The sequence below is a fragment of the Cervus elaphus genome, chromosome 31 (assembly GCF_910594005.1).
Source record: "Cervus elaphus chromosome 31, mCerEla1.1, whole genome shotgun sequence".
NCBI classification, from domain to species: domain Eukaryota; kingdom Metazoa; phylum Chordata; class Mammalia; order Artiodactyla; family Cervidae; genus Cervus; species Cervus elaphus.
The window spans coordinates 33,159,464-33,183,826 of NC_057845.1; the positions used below are offsets into that span (position 1 = coordinate 33,159,464).

At 33.8% G+C, this 24,363-nt stretch overlaps 1 protein-coding gene across 5 annotated transcripts in view; it reads left to right on the top strand.

Annotated features, from left to right (window-relative positions):
• CADM2 (cell adhesion molecule 2) overlaps positions 1-24,363 on the top strand; it is a 1,201,425-nt gene that overhangs the window by 278,905 nt on the left and 898,157 nt on the right. The window contains exon 1 of one of the 5 annotated variants that reach the window (XM_043892919.1): positions 16,151-16,173. The exons of the other annotated variants lie outside the window; for them this stretch is intronic. The gene's annotated coding sequence lies outside the window, so the exon portion shown is untranslated. Of the gene's footprint in view, positions 1-16,150; positions 16,174-24,363 lie in introns of those variants that run through there. 5 annotated transcript variants of the gene reach the window in all.

Genomic DNA, 24,363 nt, shown 5'->3' on the forward strand with positions numbered 1-24,363 from the left:
AATGAAAAGTTCACTAAAATGATAATTTTTTGTACTTGTTCTCAAAATTTGTATTGATATGTCTATTATTTCCATTATCTAATCTCATTTTTTTCTTTAAAGAATACTTATACTTTAATTGACAGTACGCTATTCATTATGATTATATAGTTAGATTCTCAAATAACTGAATGAAAAATTAAAGTATATTCATATTAAATAGTTTTTCATTAAAGGTTAGAATGCTTAGAAAATACTAAACACAGTGGGTCATATGGAAGAGTATTCATTTGCCTATGTATATCTTTATTTTATACCTATAGAATTAACATTAAATTATAGAATAGCTGTTTGCTGATTTTTTCAACAAAGCCATAAAATAAATAGAGTCAGTTTTATTTTTACAGGGCTGCAGCTGAAATCAAGGTAGAAAAGAATAAGTAAATCTTTGTCATTATAGATTCATGCAAAACACAGTAAGAGATGAAGGATGTGAGTACTTCAGGATGTAAGGGTATCTTAATACTTACACACACAAATCAAGTTAAAAAGCAGCTACTTAGAACTGAAAACAATTTCTTTTTTTATAATTTGCAATTGAAAGTGGAATTGTTTTAGAAAATAGTAATGCTAGTTCACCTATATTTACATATTAATCTGTGAGGCTTTTCTTATAAATAGGAACAAATAGTCTTTCACTGCATGAAAATATTACACCACTTAATACCAACATAATGATAGCAATTGTTGAAAATAAATTAAACAGTAGAATTATAGACATTAAAGGAATCATTTATGGCTATTTAATGTTATCTTTGTCCTTGTAAATATAATGCTTTCAAATTATAGTAGACTGTCTCATTCTCAGTTTTTGGGAAAATAAGAAATAGAGTTTAAGTGCCATGACAAGTATAAATGGAAATTGAAAAAAGTTAAATGTGATAATAGTGTTGTTTCATTTTCAGATGTTTTAGTCAATGATAAGAATTACACTTAAAATATTTCTATAATTTTAAAATTTGTTCTGTTTCTGTTTCCCTTTAAAGAAATTTTTTATATATCTATATATCAGGCATTCAGCTATGTATCTATAAATCAAACTTTAAAAAATGCTTCAATCCAAACAAAATTCTTTTTGCAATAAATGCCTTTTCTCATGTCTTTTGTCATTTGATAATAAATTTATTTGTAATATAATAGTTGGTTTATGAAATAAGCATAGCTTATGCAAAATCTAATGTATTTATTATACATTATTACCTATAATGTATAATTATAAATAATGCACATATTATTTATAATGTATAATAATAATTATATTATTATTTATAATGCTTTTTAAGAATAATTATAAAAATGGAAATTGTATGCTATCTTGATGTAGGTGAGAGGTCACACAGAAGTAAGTCATATTCCACTCTTAGCCAAATGTACCATTAGAACAATATAAAAATAATTTAGATAAGGAAAGACACATTATTCTAAGCTCATCTATTGTTTAAATAGTTGTAAAAGATGTCTGGAACACATAAACAGGTGACCAAACTGTAATGACTCAACATTTCTCATGCAGTTTGCTCTCCTATTTCCAGGACTGCATCCTCAATGCAGAGGCAATCAGCTTGGTATTTAAATAAATTTTAAAAGTGGTATTTTGAATGATTATTGGAAACAGGATTATCGCCAAGTTACCCAGAGTGGCTATCCATGAAACTTGGTCTACTTTACCTCCTACAAAAAAAAAAATGAGATTAAAAAAGTTAAAAAGATTACAAACAATGATTAACTTGAATATTATGTAGTTAGTTGTATAAAATGTTAAGATTTCTATATATATATGTGTGTGGGCATGTTAAGCTGCTTCAGTCATATCCAATTCTTTGGGACCACATGGACTCTAGGCCACCAGGATCCTCTGTCTATGGGGTTCTCCAGGCAAAAAACTGGAGATGGTTGCCATGCCCTCCTGCAGGGGATCTTCCAGACCCAGAAATGGAAAACATATCTTTAAGTCTCCTGCATTGGCAGGGGAATTCTTTACCACTAGTGCCACATGGGAAGTGCCTCCCTCCCCCTACCCTGCCGCCTCTCTCTCTCTCTCTCTCTCTCTCTCTATACACACACACACACACACACACACACACACACATGTGTGTATATATATACACAAATGTGTATATATGTATATATATATATGTATATATTCTAAGAGCAATTTGAAAGAAGATAGAATACATAGGAGGTATCATAGTAGTTGCTTTGGGTCGCTGATCAAAAGAATGTTAACATCAGGAGTGAAGAACGGAATAGCACTGTGTACTACTCCAAATATAAACATTGAAGGCCTTTACATGAAGCAGAAACATTGTTTCCTAATCAGAGAGTTTTGCTGTGCTGCTTCATTTTGGTTTTTATTTTATTTGTATTTTTAGTAAAATTTAATGGATTGAGAAGCTCAACCACACCTGAATGTAATGCCCTAGGAGACAGACTCCAAAAATACACTGACCTTGTCATAACCTAAAATGTTCAGTTGAAAACTGTTCAGTTAAAACAGAACTGCACTTGCTATGTCACAGAGATACCACTAGTAATTTAAGGTAACTGTCACTTTAAAAGTAGCCATCAACTCTGTCTAAATATACATTATTTTTATATAAAAAACCTGGTATCTTCTTTCAACATGTATTTCAAAGGAAGCTAATACAGTGAATAAGCCTTTAAAGCAACTACATTTCTGTTATGCTACTGTGAAAGAAAATTGTAGTCATTAGTCAAAAAAGTGAATAAAATTGGTTATATGCTACACAGTGACCTTGATATTGATTTTTAAAAAATTCTTGTAACCTGCATGATACCCAAACAACTACTGTTCACAACCTCACCTGTATAAAGAAACAGTTTTCCATTTGAAAAACATTCTACATTTCTGAGCTAAAAAAACAGTGTATCGGCTAAGTACATTTTAGTGGTTGGGTTTATAATGGAGCTGAGACATGATATTATTATAATACAACTACATATAATTTGAGGAAAATTAATTCTTTCAAATTTATCTTAAGCTCCATGGAGTTTTTAATAAGTAGGTATGCATATGAAATTGTATTAGCAGCTTTAAATATTAACAATTATAATAGGGGCTAATGAAAGAAACATTGTCTTATGTTTATTGACTTAGTCACAAATTTTGACTAATAAGTTGTTAATGTTCACTTATTTTCCACACTTCTAGTGAAATACACTAGAAATCCATCTAGATATTCCATCAAAATACTAGATTTTTTTTTTCAAGATATTGCCTATGAGCCTCAGGCAATCTCTAAGTCTTTTTTGGTTCCTGAGGTTTCAACTGAGAAAAGTGCCAATTAGTTCCAATTTTGATGATGATATTCATGACGTGGTCTCTAATATAAAATAATTTTTGTGGGAAATTTGGTGACATGTTTCCTCAGGATACAGACAAAGACCAATATACTCAGCATTCTATAGTGCTGTCTAAATGTGACATAGTCTATCAATGCCAGCACATTTAAATAGAAAGTGAAAAATATTTCTTTTTATGATGGTCTCTGTAATTTCAAACATACAGTTCAGATCCTTGGAAACACCTCGATGTGGCTTATATTTATAATTTTTGATGATAACAATTATTGGCTATATTGACTGTGCCAAGGAAGTAAGAATCATATTATGTTTCAATCTCTTCAAATAAAATCATGTCTGAAATACTGTACTCAGTCATTGGACCCATATTTTGAGGGAGATACTGCTAAACTGAGGCATCCATAAGGCAATGACCAGAACGACAAGAGAATTTCATAGAAAGAGAAGAATGAACAGTGTTAATAAGAAGTTCAAATTTATGAAGAAAATGATTGGTTAGGGAAACTTTTTTTTTTTTTTTAACATTGAATTCATTGTCCTGTGGATGATGCTCTAACATGAGTCTATATGGTGCAGGAAATAACTAAGAGCAGTGGGTAAAATTGCTGAGAAATTCAATATGAGATAGAATTCCCTGAAAATCATGGCTGTCTGAAATTAAAATGTGCTGTTCTTGTTAGATATCTTCAAAGAGCAGATGACACCAGTTACCTTGGAGACTATAGAGTTCATGCATGGAGTAAAGAATTGGATGAGGAAATCTCTATAGACTTAAATGATTTTGATGTTCTGTGAATTTTATAACTGAACTATTTCCTTGTGATAAACTTTTCCCAAATGTTTCAGTGTTCCAAATGTTCAAGACAGGAATCTATTAAGTTGAAACTTATGAAATTGCAAGCCTTATAGGTTCAAAGTGGTAAATAGTAGCAGTGTCAGGCAGTTTCATTTACACCCATGGTTTTCTGAAACTATGCTCTAAAAAAGAATTGAGTACCCTCTCCCAAATATGCTATTAATCTCCTGTTTTGTTCATTTAGCAAAATTGAAGCCAAATTCAAGAGATGTCATGTGTTTTAGAAGTAGTTGAATTGGTCACAAAGATGAAAAAAATAAATAAATAAAGCTAATTGCCAATATATCAGATTACTTTTACTTAATTAAATTTCTCATAGTTGTTGGTCAAATAGAGAAGCAAACAATAACTAAACCAAAAAAAAAAAACCACACAGATTACATGTAGTTATGAAAACTCTTTAAACATTGAAGAGTACCACTGATGCTCCAGTACTTTGACCACCTGATGCAAAGAGCTGAGTCATTGGAAAAGGCTCTCATGTTAGGAAAGGTTGAAGGCAAAAGGAGAAGGGGGTGGAAGAGGATGAGATCCTTAGATGGCATCACCAACTCAATGGACATGAATTTGAACAAACTCCAGGAGATAGAGAACGGCAGGGAAACCTGGTGTGCTACAGTTCATGGAATCGCAGAATCAGACACGACTTAGTGACTGAGCAACAACATGGAAAATATACTGTATCTTTAAGGATACTGGCTTTTATGTAATAGCAAGCAGGACACTAATTTATAAGGATAAATGAATTTATAAGTATATTATGCTAGAAGTAATTACATATCAGGAAAGTAAAACTGAATAAAAGAGAAATGGGAGGAAAAAAAATAGTGGTGACTCACTTTAAACATGAGTCAGGACATCTGCACTCAATCCCAACTGTTACTAATCATTTTAGTGATTCAGAGTAAGGCATGAAATCTCCCTGGCCTGAATTAGTTCATCTATAACATGAATGGTTTGGCTTAACTGACCTCTAGATCAATCTACACTTCTGAAATCTAAAATTTTGATACTGTTTGAAAATATTCAGGAATCAAAACTATAGGATCCTAGTAAATGCGATCTAAGTTGAAGAAATTTTAACAAGAAATCAATTTGTTAAATTAATGGTAAAATGACTAAATTAATGGTTAAAAATAATATTTAAAGGCCAAATTTTTATTGACGGACTTAGTCCATGAGAGAAAAAATGTACACATAACTGTGTGTGTATTTCTTTTGTATTTTGGTTAAATTCATTGCATAGACTTGGCTGAAATATCAGTTTAATGCCTTGTTTGGTTTGTTACTATAGTGACCTTGAGAATACTCCTTTTAGGTCTCTACAGGAGCTAATTGACTTATCTCTCCAGGTTCAGTGCTCGGAAATCCATTACAGTAGTTGGTGTTGAAGCAGTATTTCCAGTTGGGTACTCCCAATCCATTATTGAACAACATGGCGGGGATAAGACATGTCCATTCTGGAAAGGCACCTGAATTCTCTTGGTGATTCTCTCGAAGAATACCAAATAGCTTTGTCAAAGTTTCCTTGAAATTTCATTGCATTCATTGTTTCCATTCAGTTTTTTTTCCTTCCTCCTCCCCCTTCATTCAGAATAGGCTTGTCTCACAATTGGACAGTCCCAGGATCTAGTGGCCCTCACACCTTTAACCAATAGGTGTTTTATTTTGTAAATCTCTTGCATACATAGTCATTTCTCAGCATCTGCTTCCTGGAAGGTCTGGACTGATAAGTTACTCAGATCTTTTCCATTTCATTCTGTTTGTTGTTTTCTAGTTGCTAAGTGGTATCTAACTCTTTGCCACTTCATGGACTGTAACCTGCCAGAATCCACTTGCAATGCATGAGATGTGGGTTCATTCAGCTTACTCATCTATAAATTGGAGATAATAATACCTAATTTATTTGGTTAGGATGAAAACTATATGATCTCATCAATGAAAATATGGCATTTTGCTTATACAATGCTAATGTCTGTTATTTCTCTCTAGCCAAATTGGACAGCTAAGTTATTTGGTCTCACCACTCTTATTCACATTGTGCCCTCAAATTAAATTACCCTCTCTATCTACAAATAGCTAACTCCTACATTTCAGTTCAGTTCAGTTCATTCGCTCAGTCATGTCCGACTCTTTGAGACCCCATGAACCACAGCACGCCAGGCATCCTTGTCCATCGCCAATTGCAGGAGTCTACCCAAACCCATGTCCCTTGAGTTGGTGATGCAATCCAAACATCTCATCCTCTGTCGTCCCCTTTTCCCCCTGTCCTCAATCTTTCCCAGCATCAGGGTCTTTTCAAATGAGTCAGCTCTTCCCATCAGGTGGCCAAAGTATTGGAGCTTCAGCTTCAATGTCAGTCCTTCCAATGAACACCCAGGACCGATCTCCTTTAGGATGGACAGGTTGGATTTCCTTGCAGTCCATGGGACTCTCAAGAATCTTCTCCAACACCAAACTTCAAAAGCATCAATTCTTTGGTTCTCAGCTTTCTTTATTGTCCAACTCTCAACATCCATACATGACCACTGGAAAAACCATAGCCTTGACTAGACAGACATTTGTGGACAAAGTAATGTCTCTGCTTTTTAATATGCTGTCTAGGTTGGTCATAACTTTCCTTCCAAGGAGCAAGCGTCTTTTACTTTCATGGCTGTAATCACCGTCTGCAGTGATTTTGGAGCTCAGAAAAATAAAGTCAGCTACTGTTTCCACTGTTTCCCCATCTATTTGCCATGAAGTGATCTACATCATTTATTAGAACAATTGTTAAGGTTACCTCTTTCATAAAATTTTAAAATGTATTTTTTTTCTTCTTCAAAACTGCTAGTACTCTTCAAATATTTTCTCTTGAATGATCACCCTTTATTTTTCAACTGCCTCATTCTGTATGGAAAATATAATTGGGTCTGGGTTTCTATCTCACCCATATTTGCATTTTTGGGGATCTGGAACATAAGTTATCAATAAATGTTAGTTAAATGTTTTAAGTTTGTCTGCTGGTAGTCAGGGGTCATATCAATCAGAAATTCACCATAGAAAAGTTTGTTTTTTCTGTCAAGTACAGTGAGAAACCATTTATAGGTCTAAGTATGCATTGACAGACAGGATGTGTGTTTTATATTGATTGCCATGGATACTCTGTGAAGATATTGGGGTTGAGATTTAAGGTCTGTTCTGAAATAGAATGTTGGATTTGTTGTACCAAAGATTTACAGTGAGCTTTACCTATTACCACTGTAACTTACTAATCATGCCTTTTATCTCTTTTAAAGCAGTCTATCCATTATTTTTCAGCATTAATAATGAACCCGTAAGGTAAATTGTGCTATTAAACTGATGAGAAGGACATTAGGATCTCAGGAAATAATGACCTTTTCTATATTTAACTCACATCTGTAACTGGGATGCTGGGAAATCAATTCAGACTGGGAGTAGCAGAGATTAGGTGATAGAAATATAATGGGAGATCCTCCTCCCCACACCCTGGCCTGGCCTGATAAATGCCATACAGAAAAAAATAACAGATGATTTATTCCTTTTTCCAAAAACCTACAGAATTTCTCTCTTGCTTTCTGAACAAGAAAGAAATCTCAGGCACAGGTATATGGTGGTAGGCTTCAGAGATTCCAATATTTGTTTTAAATACTGTAACATCATTATTTGAATGGATGTGGATGCTTAGAATATCAAACATGAAGGAATAAGAATATAAAACGTATTCCAAAACTAAGCCTAAATGACACTGTCTCAGATTATCTATGGTTCTTATCCCCTCCATTAGTGCAAGTAATCGAGTGTTTGAATTTGAAAGTGTAAGTTTGTCTCATTGTTCCATTATAGGTAATAAAAGTGACCTATGTGAGGATATTAGATTAGCGATTTTACTTAGTATTCACCTTATGCTTAGAAGGTGTGAAATTGTTAACTCATTCAAATTAAGTCATTATCCAACTATGTAACAAATAGACTTGTGCTTATAAAGCTTAACTAAGCAGGTGCAGAGGGAAGCGAGCAGTTCCATCAAATGCTTCAGAAGACCCTTTCTACCGCTGTTCTTTATTTTTACGTCTCATTAAGAGCAGTATTAACTATCACATACCACTCATATAGGGAAAATTGGGAGATATTAAGCATCCTGAATAACCCTCACAAATATTTTAAGTACAAGGAAGAGTTGGTGTTTTTTGTTTGTTTGCTTTTTAATCTTAGCCTCATGTCATCTTCTGGTCGCTAACAGGTAGACAAATGAGGAATTTTGCTATATTAATTTGCTAGAGTTGCTATAACAAAACACCATGAACTCAGTTGCTTAAACAGCAGGAATGAATTTTCACACAATTCCGGCAGGGTTGGTTTCTTCTGAGACTTCTCATCATGCATTGCAAATGGCCACTCTCAGCGCCCTCTGGTCTGTTTTCTCCATTCTAATCTCTTTTTGTAATAAGTACACCAATTATATTTGATTAAGGCCCACCCATATTTTTACCTTAATTACCTCTTTAAAAACTGTATCTACAAATCCAGTCACATCTTGAATTACTAGGTGCTAGGATTTAAACAGGTGAATTTGGGAGATCACAATCCAGTAGTCATGTATGGATGTGAGAGTTGGACCATAAAGAAGGCTGAGCACGAAAGAATTGATGCTTTTGAACTGCAGTGTTGGGGAAGACATTTGAGAGTCCCTTGAACTACAAGGAGATCAAACCAGTCAATCCTAAAGGAAATCAACCCTGAATATTCATTGGAAGGAGTGATGCTGAAGTTGAAGTTCCAATACTTGATCACTTGATGCAAAGAGCTGACTCATTGTAAGACCCTGCTGCTGGGAAAGACTGAAGGCAGGAGGACAAGTTGGTTACATGGCATCCCCGACTCAGTGTACATGAGTTTGAGTAAGCTCTGGGAGATGGGGAAGGACAGGAAAACCTGGCATGCTGAAGTCTATGGGGTTGCAAAGAGTTGGACAGGACTGAGCAACTGAACAAAAGCAATTTGACTCATAAAATCTGGGAATCTTTTTTCTGTCTATGAAATGCATATTTTTCTTTATTTGAGAAATATCCTTAATTCATATGAGGGAGAAGCTATATAGTGAAATCACTTATGACAATTCTATATCCCATCTTTGGATTTCCATAGCTACTTGCTTTTCTAATTTCTAGCGAGCTATGAAGACTGTATTTAAACATGGAATAATCAAAACAGACCAAGTACGAAAAAAAAGAAAATGGTGAGTATAAGGAAAGAAAGGAAAATGAGTTCAGGGATGGTCAAACACAGATCAGGACCTCTAAGATATTACAGTCAGTATCTCTATGGGTTTTATCTAGGGGATCTTCCCAACCCAGGGATCCTCAGGGACATCTGCTGTATTATTTTAGGAAGTTGCAAAGTAAAACAACATGAGCCACCGTTACACACTCCTAAGAAAATTAAAACCAAAACACTGACCTTGCCAAATGCTAGCCAAGATGTGAAGCAGCAAAAGCTCTGATTAATTGCTGGTAGGAATGCCAATATTATAGCTGCTTTGGAAGCCAAGTTGGCCTTTTCTTACAAAGCTAAACACAGATTTACCAAATAACACAGTGGTTACACCTATATATTTACCCAGATTATTTGGTAGTTTTGGTACACTAAAACTTATGTACCAGTGTTTATTCATAATTGCTGAATATTGTAAGTAAACAAGATGCCTTTCAATAGTTAATATATAAGCTGTGATACATCCATATAATAGTGTATAATTCTACACTGAGAAGATGTGAGCTATCAAGGCACAAAAGACGAGGACAAAACCTTAAGTACATCTTACTAATAAATGAAGCTAGTCTGAAAAGGCTATTGTTGTCGTTCAGTCACTCAGTCATTTCCAACTCTTTGCGACCTTATGGACTGCAGTAGGCCAGGATGTCCTGTCCTTCACTATTTCCCAAGGTTTGCTCAAACTCATGTCCATCAAGTCAGTGATGTCATCCAACCGTCTCATCCTCTGTTGGCCCATTCTCCTCCTGCCTTCAGTCTTTCCCAGCACCAGTCTTTTCCAATGACCCGACGCTTCACAAGTGACAAAAGTATTGGAGCTTCAGCTTCAGCATCAGTCCTTCTGATCTATCCCGAAGGATTGATTTCCTCAGGATTGACTGGTTTGATCTCTTTGCTATGCAAAGGCCTGTCAAGAGTCTTCTCCAGCATCACACTTTGAAAGCATCAATTCTTAGATGCTCAGCCTTCTTTATGGTCAAATTCTCACATCAGTACAGGCGTACTGAAAAAAAATGATAGCTTTAACTAGACAGACCTTTATCACAATGTGATATCTCTGTCTTTTAATGCACTGGGTTTCTCATAGATTTTTTCTTCCTAGGAGCAAATGTGTTTTTTTAATTCCATGGTTGCAGTCACCATCCATATTTGTTTGGGAGGCTGAGAAAATAAAGTCTGTCACTGTTTACCTATTTCCCCATCCATTTGCCATGAAGTGATGGGACTGGATGCCATGATCTTGTTTTTGAATGTTGAGTTTTAAGTCAGCTTTTTCACTCCTCTTTCACCCACATCAAGAGACTCTTTAGTTCTTTGATTTCTTCCACTAGAGGAGTATTATCTGCATATATGAGGTTGTTGATATTTCTCCTGGCAATCTTGATTCCAGCTTGTAAGTCAAAGTCATCGATTCTTTGGCACTCAGCCTTTTTTATTGTCCAGCTCTCACATCTGTACATGACTACTGTAAAGGCCATAGCTTTGACTATATGGACCTTTGTCAGCAAAGTAATGTCTCTGCTTTTTAATACACTGTCTAGGTTTGTCATAGCTTTTCTTTGAAGGAGCAAGTGTCTTTTAATTTCACGGCTGTAGTCACCATTTTGCAGTGATTTTGGAGTCCAAAAAAATAAAGTCTGTCACTTTTTCCATTGTTTTACCATCTATTTGCCAAGAAGTGACGAGACTGGATGCAATGATCTTCCTTTTTTGAATGTTGAGTTTAAAGTCAGCTTTGTAACTCTCCCCTTTCACCTTAATCAAAAAGCTCTTTAATTCCTCTTCACTTTCTGCCGTTAAGGTGGTATAATCTGCCTATCTGAGCTTATTAACATTTCTCCCAGCAATCTTGATTTCCACTTGCACTTCATCCAGCCTGGCATTTTGAAGGCTGTATTCTCCATATCAGTTAAATAAGCAAGGTGACAATATACAGGTTATATTGTGAAAGTTCATATAGTGGAAAGGCTATACACTATCTATATCCAACTACACGGTATTCTGAAATAGGCAAAACTGTAGAGACAGTATAAAGACCAGGGGTTGTCATGGGTTTAGAGAGAGGGAAGAATGGCAGAATAGATGGAATATGGGAAATGCATAGGTCATTGAAACTATTCTGTATAATACCGTAATTGTGGTTATATGACATTATGTATTTATCAAAGCCCATCAACCCTTTACAATACAAGGGGTGAACCCTATTGTAAACTATATAATAGGTGAAATATTTTGTTAGCTCTGAAGCTAAAAATATAAACTATCACTTTATTTTTGTAAAAAATATATATATACATTTCTGTGCTATGAACATGAAAGTTGCAAACTGCTTTACAGAAGAATGTAATCTGCCCCAAGTGTTGCAGACTTCTTAAAGTGCCTAAAAACAAAGGATATGTAGTAAATACTGACCAGTGATGGTGATTTATATTATCTAAAACTGTCCTCGGGAACAGTAATTTCAGGGTTTTTTTGCCATTGCAAACATGTTCAATTGAAAATAATAAACTATTAACTCCGTCGATGGAAAGTGAGCTGTTCTTGCTAACTGAATAAAATATAACAGTAGAATAAAATTATTCAGTGGGATAATTGAAAAACTAGTTTGAACTAATGAGCTCTATCTGTGTGGTAGCCACTGGATATGGCAATCATGTTGCCATTTTCTCTCTTAAAAATTGATTCTCTGTTTTCAGTTATTATTAGTGGCTTTCATCAATCTCACTCCATCTCTTTCTCTCATTCTCCTTATTGTACAATGTACAAAAAAGTGAGATGGAGGCCAAATCTCTGGGCTGAAAAAATAGTCACATCCCACTTTGAGAGGAAATCAAATATAGAATATTTCATGTGAGTGGCTGTTTGACATTTCCACTGTAATAACAATGAACATATTCTGACCACAATCATTTGCTATATTACTTTTTGATCAGCAGTTTCTTGCCATCATGGAAGTTTGAGTGACATTTGACCTCCTAGGACCTCTATGCCTTGGAGTCTATGTTCAAGTGATAAAACATTTGCAGTGCAACCCTAAATTCTAATTAGTGATTAATTCTAATGGAATGGAATAAAAGGAAACCACCCAAATGATGTCTTTCAGAAGCTGATCATAAGTCTCCACAGTGTAATTTGGTGTGAGATTTATCAATTGCTAGAACACTAAACTGCAAAACACAAAATTGATATGCTATTAAAAGCAATATATTTGATTCAATTTGCTCTTATTTTAATAATTGACATAATATGTATAGGCATTAATTTGTTAACACATATTTTATTATAATCTCATTAACGTCTTCAAAATTATATTAAAATTTTCATAGTAATTTTGTTACAAATATATGTTATTTTTGCATACCTTCCCACCATGGTAAAATTCTCTAATTTCTTGATATAATTTTACAGACATTTTCCAGTCTCTCCTTTTTTTTGCTTTCTTTGCCTCTGTAACAACATCTCATTATGTTTTTGGTGGGTCATTAGTGATATAAGAGGGTGTAGTGGACTTTTAAAAGTCGATCGTGTAGGCAATTATGCTGATAGCTCTTTCTTGCTCTGGGTAGGTTTTGCTAGATTGTCCCTGTAGATTCTTCTGGGTAAGTTGACCTGCATCTGTTGTTACCTGCTCCAGACACATCAGGTTCTACTGCTACCCTGCTGCCACCCCGTTGAGACCTAGCTGGCATTGGGACGTCTCCGTTGTTATGCTGCCTCACAGTGTTTTTTCAGGATAGATGATTCATTCCCTGGGCATAGTGGGAGAGAAAAAGTACAACTCAGAACTGACCTAGGTAATTATTTATCTATAGTAGCACTCATCCCTATTGAACTCCCTACTGCTATTCCCCACAAAGGATTAAACACCTCTCTCACCTCAGGTGTTCTTACATACATTAATTATTGGAATTATTATTCTTTCTCACTTCTGTAACATTTCTTACAAGTGAGAGAGAGATTAAGATGTCCATTCCAGGCATAACTAATTATACAAGGTGAGCAGAATAATTGAATAAAACTATCTTTTTTGCTGGATATTTTTTGTTTCATAATTATATTAAAATATTTCACTCACATAGCTTTCTAAAGCTTACTTTTAAAGGATATTTATAATTATTAAGTTAATTGCAAAAGGTGAAAATAGTTGTTGTGTTTACCACTTAAGCGTGCTCCTTCTCTTCACACATATTGATATATTTCTAGGTATTGATAGATTTCAAAGTATTGATGGATTCTGTGTGAGAAAACTCACTGATGAGGTTGATGTAAGTGTAACTGAGGATCTCAGCTAATAGAGAACTCTTTCCCAGGAAGGGCTATAGAAACAAGCAATAGATAATCTCTTTGCTTAGGAGATGAACATTTTGCAAGCATGAACAATTAAAACTGTGAACTAGACTCTAAACAACTCCAGATATTTATATAGAATCTAGCACTTTAAGTAGGTCCTTAAGTACTATTTTTGAGTGCATGGCTAATATTTATAAAACAAGTTTTAATTAGGGCCACTATAGCCATTTTCAAGATTAGACAACTGAGGCTTAGCACTGTTAGTTTCCCCAAGGACACACAAATGCCAAAGATCAGAGAGTAGAATTCAAATTCAGGCCAACCAAATGCCAGAGCATCACAGCTCTTAACTACTAGACCAGACAGAATAAAGAGAATGCAGAAGGGTGAAATAAACTCCTACTGATAATTATGAATATATATTAGGTTTAAATATACCTGCATGTATTAGAAACATACTTAAATAATACACCACTTCAGTGATTTGTGGTCTAAAAGTAACCTCTAAGAAAAAATAATTTACTTATGAATTCATTTCCAATTTTACAGATAAGGGTATCAGAATGTTTATCTGTGTTCCCTTATAGTGATGACAACTTTTCATTCTATACATATAATTGAAAAATTGAAAAGACTTAAAAAGCATCTCACAACCTAACAACTAAAAAGTTTTTCTGATTGTTTAAATTAATTTCAACATAATAACCATGTATATAATAGTACAAGTTCAGGATAATTGCTTACCACCTTAATTCTTTGTCTCTCTCTCTCTTTTCCTTTTTTTTTTTCCCCGTTTTTTGAAACATTGTGCTTCTTAAAAACTAAAGTGGAAATAGCAATTTCCTGGCAGTCCAGTGGTTAGGAATCTGTTCTTTCAATTTTGAGGGCCCGGCTTCAATCCTTGGTCTAAGATCCCAAAGCTTCTTGGTGTGGCCAAAATAACAAAACAACCAAACAAAATTAAGGAGATGAGTTTGAGTAAGTTCCAGGAGTTGGTGATGGACAGGGAAGCCTGGCGTGCTGCAGTCCATGAGATCATAGAGTCAGACATGACTGAGTGACTGAACTGAAAATTTTATCAAATTTTATGTTTTCATGTACTATGCCTTTTATAAACATGAGGTAAAGACATATTTTATGGTGGAGTGTTTTGGGAGCTTTTAAAATTTCTGGTCTTTAATGATCAGTGTAGTTATTTGATAAGTGATTAATGTTACATAATTAATTACTATTCTTTGGCTCTTTTCTTTTTTTGGAAAATACTTTGGGTTCTATCATTAGTCCCAGTGTTTACTACCACTCTTGTGTATTTTCTTAATCTGAAAATAGAAATGATACCATCTCTTGTTATTGTCAGAATTAACTGCAATGGAGTTTATGAAAATCTTCTGGCATGGCATATCATAAGGTCAAGAAATGTAGCTATTTTTCTAAAAATTAATATAGATTTTTATTAGTGCTAAAATAAAATATTGTGCTAAAATAAAATATTGTGCTAATATTTAGATGAGAGGAAAGAAACCTCTAACTCTCTAGAATTTACCTTAAAAACTTACCAGTTTGCCAAAATTTGCTTTCTAGGAGGGCGTAGAACCCTCATTTTAATGGATATGTATTAAACTAATAATTTCAGTAGGTTATTTTTCACTTGTTATGTCAAATTTTGTATTTTTCAGCTCAAACCATTCTCATCATTTTAACACTTATTTATGGCATGAACAAATAAATGGTATAGGAAGTATTCTGGAAAGAAAATAGTGTGGTCTCAGACCAGTGAAGGATAGAAACTTGTGGTGTTTCAGCTTCCAGCAGCTAGAGAAGTGAAGTTGTAACTTCCCTTGGGATCACCTGTCTTTCCTTGAGTGTAGGGAAGGGCCCAAAGGGAAAAGTCAACTAGCCCACTCAACAGCTTAGATGACAGTGAACAAATGCTTGACTAGAACATGTGTTTTAATGAAGTAATTTAATAAAATATTGTCTAAGGTAATGCATTTGAAATATTAAGATATTTGTTCAGGTGACAAAGTTGATTATTTCCTGCCAAAGCTAATTTTTTTCAAGGAAGTTGACATAGAAAAGAAATCTAAAATCTTAACATTATAAAATCCTCAAATGTAAATGACTTTGCAAAATTGTCCTATAAATAGCTGCATATATATATATATATATTTTTTATATATATATATACATGTATATCTCAAATTACAAGGCAATAAGGAATGTCCTTTAATATCATAATGGATGCTCCATGAGTGTAACAAAACAGTAAGCATTTTTAATACTAATCATTATCTTTCTTTCTTCCCTGTCTCTCTTATAGGTGAGTAACTGAAGGTTAAAATCAGAATTCCTGGATATGAAGTATTATATGCTTTTTTATTGGTGTCCTGTGGGTAAGTAAAGAAACAGACTTGACTTAAGCATTGGATTGAATGCTGAATCATGCAAAGATATAAATTAATGAGTTGTGGCACTTTATCACTGAAAGTCATGACCAAATATTTAAAAACTATTTGTTACACCCATGACTACTGAGGGGGTGAATATTTTCTAGCTTCTAAGTTTTAAAAATGCGTCATTCCAAACTAACACATAAGTAAATTAGGGTACTTTATATTTGAATACCCATGACTTGTTCTGACGTAACTTGCGTCAGTGGATGTTACCTCAGATGGAAGATTTTTCAGAAAAACATAAATGGAGATGTGATTTTGACTGTTTCACCAAATAACACTGACTAGTCTATATAAAAATTGTGGAAAACAAAGTTATATTAAGTCTAAAAATAAAGACTGCTTTACTAAGAAGACTTTAGAATTTAGAATTTTCACCTCGGATATATGATGCATTTTTAAACCAATGTAATATTAAATATAAATCAAATGAAAAATGTTTAAGGACAAAGATTTTAAGAGAAAATGAATGAACCATTCTATTCTTAAAATTCTATGAGAAAAAAACCATTATTTTATTAAGAGTTTTTGTAGCGTTAGGGAATTATTTTCTTTTGCAGTCATTTTTTAACAAATACTGATTTGGTCTAAGATATAAAAAGTGTTTTAAATAAGTGACTCTTCAAGAATCATTTCAAAAGAGAAAACAGCTTTTACAGTAAAACTCAAATGTCAAGGAAGGTTTCTTTATTACAGATTAATTGCATTGATGGAGGTTATTAGTGCACACTGAGATTTATGAGCTGAAAATCTACTTTAAAAATTAAAGAATCAGTACCTTTAAGATTTGATTGTAGCATTAATATATTTTATTATTTAAAGAATATATTCCAGAGAAATATATATCAGAGAAATCCTTATAGTGTGGATAGATGAGATTTCTTATCTGATTGCATGAAGTCATTTTGTAAGAATTTTTTTCTTCTCCTTGTCTTTGTCTGCCTCTGGTTCCCTAGCATTCATAAAATGTGATATTACTTTTGTTAACAAATTTAAGGGTAGTATGATGATAAATATTTTAGATAAAAGTTTAAGTAACATTTTAATGTTGTTATTTTATTGAATATATTGTTATACCTGGATGTAGATAGAGGGTAACTAAATAATATTTATCTCTAGGTTTACCTTTATGACTTGATGTATCTGGCATTTTTTTTTCAAACATTGAAAAGGTTATTTCTTGATATGATCTACTTATGATAGAATTATGTATTTACTATAGTTTGAAAATTATCTCTAAAAACCATAAAAATTACTTCAACAAAATGTGTATTTGTGCTGTTATATCCCAACTTTTGGCATAATGGTTTATGTCTATAAAATACTTACTTAGACCAAACTCAGTAATATATTCAATCTCATCAGATTTGGTTGATGGCTCTGAGTTTGAAGGCATTTATATGAGAAAATGAATGGTCTGGGGATATTTGTAATATGCAAGCTGTGTTTGAGTTTGGTACAGCATTCTCAATGGGGCAAAATTACCAGGTAGTTCTGAGAATAAGATGTTTCAAAATTCTGCTTATTTTCTCAGACTGTGAGAATACCTAGCAAAAAATTTTTGTTTTGGGAGATATACACACCTATTATTTCAGAATTTGTCATCATTTTAATGTGCGCACAATATTTATTTATAAACATTTGGGTCTAAAGCATCAAAATTAAATGAAGTAGTATACATTTTGAACATATAGAAAAGTAAATGCTGTGATTTAACCCTTTTATTATTTGAGAATTAGTTCCTAGACATCCATGTGTTTTATTATAAATGTATAGATTTAACTTACTCTTGAGATTGACAGAAAAATAGCAATAAAATTTTATTAAGCATAATAAACTTGAGTATGACTTCCATATAACATCAGCAAAAGTTCAGTGCTTGAAAATAAGAGATTAGAAAGTAGATTAACATAGAGATGAGGGGACAGGCATTCATTATTGAGGAAATACAGGATACGGCTTTGATTTCAGAGAAGATTCTGGCTTTATGAAAAGATTTACTATGGAGAAAAGAATTACACTGGACACATATTTTTAAAAGAAAGATTAAAGTTGAAATGTAGTAATCAGGTAATTTAGATTCCTAAAATATTTTTTCATTAATTAAAATACAATTTTCAATCAAAATGAACTTGACTTATGAAATAGACCCTTAGGATAATATCAACCAGTTGATGTTATTCATTGTTTAAGAATGAGCAGTTATCATAGCTTAAAAGTTCAGTTAGTGAACAAAACATAGGTGACAAAATAATTTAAGTTAATAATACCACTAGATAATATCACTAAAACTTGAAAGATAATTTATCTTTTGGCACATGTAGATTATCAAAAAGGGTATTCATTTTAAAATGTGGAAGAAAAGCTAAAGTCATGTCCTCTATCCAGAACTAGCATACAAGAAATTTACTTGAAAATATTCACAATCCAATCTCCCTCTCTAGATCTTTCTTTTGAGAGTCTCATGAAAGGTGATTCAGTTGATAATAACAGGAAAGCTGCATGCCCATGATAACATCCCTTAGGTTTTTTTTTTTTTTTCCTGTTTAGTTAAGGAAATCAAAACTCAATATGAATGTGTCTTATATAAAATTTAGAATCAGAAGAGCCTTTGTATAAAGATTTTTCTGAATATTCTCATGAATTTTATAAACTTCTGTGGTATAAAACTTTTTTGCATGGACTTCTTTACTACCCAGATAAAGATATGTTATAGGAAATCAAATTACTATAATTTAAGTTCTCCTTTTTTTTTTCCTGTTAAGTTGTAGGCATTTCTTTTTGTTGTTATACTTGCTCCAGGTTTTGTTGTTATTTGTTTCTTGTTTTCATAAAGGTTAAAAGTATTGTATTGCTATATAATCTCCATTTTGAAAAAACTTGATTTTATTCTGAAAATATAAAACATTGTTTAAAGAAACATCATGAAATTCATGCCTTAGGTTTACAAAAATATATTCACTTCTTTATTTTCTTGAGCCTTAAAACCATGTATTAAGACTACCACGTATCTGTGAAAGTGAAAGTCACTCAGTCGTGTCCGACTCTTTGTGACCCTAAGGACTATACAGTCCATGGAATTCTTTTTTTTTTTTTTTTTCCTCATGAAATTCTTTAGGCCAGAAAACTGGAGTGGGTAGCCTTTCCCTTCTCCAAGGGATCTTCCCAACCCAGGAGTTGAACCCAGGTCTCCCACATTGCAGGCAGATTCTTTACCAGCTGAGCCACATGGGAAGCCCATAATGAAAGTGAAAGGCTCTCAGTCCTGTCTGACTCTTTCACGTATCTGTAGAAAAGCAGAATTGAAAATTGACGCAGACACTATAGAATAGAGATTTGCCATATGATCCAGTAATTTCACGTCTAGGTATTCACCTGAAGAAGGCAAAAGTACTATTTTGAAAAGATATATGAACTTCAGTGTCCATTGAAGCATTATTTACAATACCGAAGATTTAGAAGTCACCTTAATATCGAGGGATGGATGAAGGGATTAAAAAAGAGGTGGTATATATGCACAATGGAGTATTAGTCAGCCATCAAAAGAGTTATTTTGCCTTTTGTGACAAGACGGATGGGTGTAGATAATAGTATGCTAAGTGAAAAAAGTTCAGTTCAGTTCAGTCACTCAGTCGTGTTAGACTCTCTGTGATCCCACGGACTGCAGCCCTCCAGGCCTCCCTGTCCATCACCAGCTACCGAGGTTAACTCAAACTCATGTCCATTGACTCGGTGGTACCATTCAAACATCTCATCTTCTGTCATCCCCTTCTCCTCTTGCCTTCAATCTTTCCCAGCATCAGGGTCTATTCAAACGAGTCAGCTCTTCACATTAGGTGGCCAAAGTATTGGAGTTTCAGCTTCAACATCAGTCCTTTCAACAAACATTCAGGACTAATTTCGTTTACGATGGATGGGTTGGATTTCCTTCGAATCCAAGGGACTCTCAAGAGTCTTCTCCAACACTACAGTTAAAAAGTATCAATTATTCTGCACTCAGCTTTCTTTGTAGTCCAACTCTCACATCCATACATGACCACTGGAAAAACCATAGCCTTGACTAGACGGACCTTTGTTGGCAAAGTAATGTCTTTGCTTTTTAATAAGCTGTCTAGGTTGGTCATAACTTTCCTTCCAAGGAGCAAGACTTTTTTAATTTCATGGCTTCAGTCACCATCTGCAGTGATTTTGGAGCCCCCAAAAATAAAGTCTATCACTGTTTCCAATGTTTCCCCATCTATTTGCCATGAAGTGATGGGACCAGATGACATTATCTTAGTTTTCTGAATGTTGACCTTTAAGCCAACTTATTCACTCTTCACTTTCACTTTCATTAAGAGGCTCTTTAGTTCTTCTTCACTTTCTGCCTTAAGGGTGGTGTTATTTGCATATCTGAGGATATTGATATTTCTCCCAGCAATCTTGATTCCAGCTTGCGCTTCATCCAGCCCAGCATTTCTCATGATGTCCTCTGCACATAAGTTAAATAAGCAGGGTGACAATACACAGCCTTGACATACTCCTTTTCCTATTTGGAACTAGTTGTTGTTCCAAGTCCAGTTCTAACTGTGGCTTCCTGACCTGCATGCAGATTTCTCAAGAGGCAGGTCAGGTGGTCTGGTATTCCCATCTCTTTCAGAATTTTCCACAGTTTATTGTGATCCACACAGGTAAAGGCTTTGGCATAGTCAGTAAAGTAGAAATAGATATTTTTCTGGAACTCTTGCTTTTTCAATGATTGAGCAGATATTGGCAATTCGATCTCTGATTCCTCTGCATTTTCTAATTCCAGCTTGAGCATCTGGAAGTTCATGGTTGATGTATTGTTGAAGTCTGGCTTTGAGAATTTTGAGCATTAATTTGCTGGAGTAAGAGATAAGTGAAATTGTGTGGTAGTTTGAGCGTTGTTTGGCTTTGCCTTTCTTAGGGATTGGAATGAAAACTGACCTTTTCCAGTCCTGTGGCCACTGCTGAATTTTCCAAATTTGCTGGCATATTCAGGGCAGCCATTTCACAGCATCATCTTTTAGAATTTGAAATAGCTCAGCTGGAATTCCATCACCTCCACTACTTTTTTTCATAGTGTTGCTTCCTAAGGCCCTCTTGACTTATTCTAGGATGTTTGGCTCTAGGTGTGATCACACCATCGTGGTTATCTGGGTCGTGAAGATCTTTTTAGTACAGTTCTTCTGTGTATTCTTGCCACCTCTTCTTAATATCTTCTGCTTTTGTACTCCAAGGCCAAATTTGCCTGTTACTTTAGGTGTTTCTTGACTTTCTACTTTTGCATCCCAGTCCCCTATAATGAAAAGGACATCTTTTATGGGGTGTTAATTCTAGAAGGTCTTGTAGGTCTTCATAGAACCATTCATGTTCAGCTTTTCAGCATTAATGGTCGGGGCATAGACTTGGATTATCATGATATTAAATGGTTTGCTTTGGAAATGAACAGAGATTATTCTGTGGTTTTTGAGACTGCATCCAAGTACTGCATTTTGGAGTCTTTTGTTGCCTATGATGGCTACTCCGTTTCTTCTAAGAGAGTCTTACCCACAGTAGTAGATATAATGGTCATCTGAGTTAAATTCACCCATTCCGGTCCACTTTTTCATTTAAGTGAAGTAAGTTAGAGAAAGACAAATAAAATATGATCTCACTTATATATGGAATTTAAGAATCAAAACAAACAAAATGACAAATTCATAGAAAAAAAAGAACAAAGGAGTGCTGGAGTAAATTTGGATAGGAAGGAAGGAGGTGAAGTAGGTAGAGAGGACTAAGAGTTATAGACATCTAGTTATAAAGTAAACAAACCACAGGGTTATAGCATAGAGCATAAGGGATATGGTCTATAATATCATAATAATTTAGTATTACAGTATCAGGGACTGGTGTTTTCAGAGTTATTGTGGTGATCACTTCATAATATATGCAAGTGTCAGATCACTCTGCAGTACATTCTGAAACTAACATGACATTGTATATCAACTGTTTCAATTAAAAAATATTAACACATATATTTTAAGGTATTCATATAAGAAATAATTAAATTATAAAATATTGAACAAATTTTGAAAAGATTAAAACTTATTAGGAGTCTGTTGATATTGGGTTTTTCACACTCTAAATTTTGAATTGATTCTTTACCTCAGGAAAAATCTGGGTTTTAACATTATATTGTCATTGTAGATATATTTGTAAATATTATTATTATTTTTCATCATAAAGTTAAACCCTACATAAACTTTTACATAATTCTACTTCTGACAATTTAAATCTAGGTGATCATTCACAAAAAATATTATTGTTAGTGATAATATTATTCCAATTCTTCTATAGTTATTTCTTTTTTATTTCCCTAGAAGTTCAATTCATTATGTGTAATTCTTCATAAGATCTGAAATTACTGCATACCAATAGCTTTGTTTTAAGTAGAATAGAATCAAAGCATGTGATCAAAAATAACTTTATAAATGAAAGAAAATAACTCAAATATTGGTTTACTGAGACATCAATAGTAAGATTAAAATAAAAAAAAAAAGAAATGTACCCATTTAGAAAGAAAAATAGACTTGCACTGTCACTCAAATTCACAAATAAACATATAATTAGATTTTGAGTTTAAAAAAAGTAAATTGAATTAAAAAGATGACCTTTCTCTTCTAAAATATTTATATTATTTCTACTGCATTTCAGTAGCGTCCAGTTCAGTTCAGTCTCTCAGTCATGTCTGACTCTCTGAGACCCCATAGACTGCAGCATGCCAGGCCTCCCTGTCCATCGCCAACTGCAGGAGTCTACCCAAACTCATGTCCCTTGAGTCGGTGACGCCATCCAACCATCTCATCCTCTGTCGTCCCCTTCTCCTCCTGCCCTCAATCTTTCCCATAATTAGGGTCTTTTCCAATGAGTCAGCTCTTTGCATCAGGTGGCCAAAGTATTGGAGTTTCAGCTTCAGCATCAGTTCTTCCAATGAACACCCAGGACTGATCTGCTTTAGGATGGACTGGTTGGATCTCCTTGCAGTCCAAGGGACTGTCAAGAGTCTTCTCCAACACCACAGTTCAAAAGCATCAATTTATCAGCTCTCAGCTTTCTTTACAGCACAACTCTTGCATCCATACATGACCACTGGAAAATCAGTAGCATTACACATATTTTAAGTAGTTAGTAGCAAATATTTATGAATGATTTGCTTAATGACTGTATTCTAGGATTCTAGATGTTCAGTGAAAAATACAAGGCAGTATATATTTACAGTCTGATGTGTCTTGTTCTTATACAATTTCTTGAATTCTCATCAGGAATATGAGATAATATAACTTAAGTTACTTTACTTTAAAACTAGGTGTGTGCCCAGCTGATTAGAAGGTCATTTCTAAAGAACTATCATTCATATATTAATGTTGCCAAGTGGTTCTTTTTTATTACTAAAAGCGCTAATTACTTATCTCAAAGTAATAATACTTTGCATTTGTAAAGTACTTTATGTTCTTCAAAGTGATTTGCATGCATTATCTCATTTGGTCTTGAAAAAGAGAGCCTGCTCATTAAATTGTCCAGATGGAGTGAGGAATCAGAGTGTTCAGCCATAACTAATGTCCTCTCAAACCAAGGTGAATATATAGCTAGTAGAGACCTGACCATAATAAACGAAGAAAGAAAGAAAAAAACAACATCCTCAGTTATATTAGAATCAAAATTTCTTGGGATAGTCCCAGTATCCTCTTAATGTACTTTGCATAATCCTTTCTTCCCAGGTTAGTTACTGTCACAAAAAAATTCAGACAACATTTTATTCTGCTCAGATCTAATCCTCTTCTTTGTTGTTGTTCTTATTTAAATATTTAATAAGCAAATATTTATATTAAAAAACTTACGAAATTAAGTTTGTAAATTCCAATCAAAGTGTTTATCCCTTCCTATAACATCTTACAGAAAAATGGACTGTGGTTATTGAATATTGTTCGATATCAGAGCTAAATTCTGTAATATTTTCTACACTGACTCTAACGTCTTTTATATAGCTAAAAAAAATCTCCTCTTCTAAATATGGATTTCCTTTTAAATATGTATAAAAATCATTTTGTGTATGAAAAGGTTGGCTACATGGCTAATCATGCTGACCAC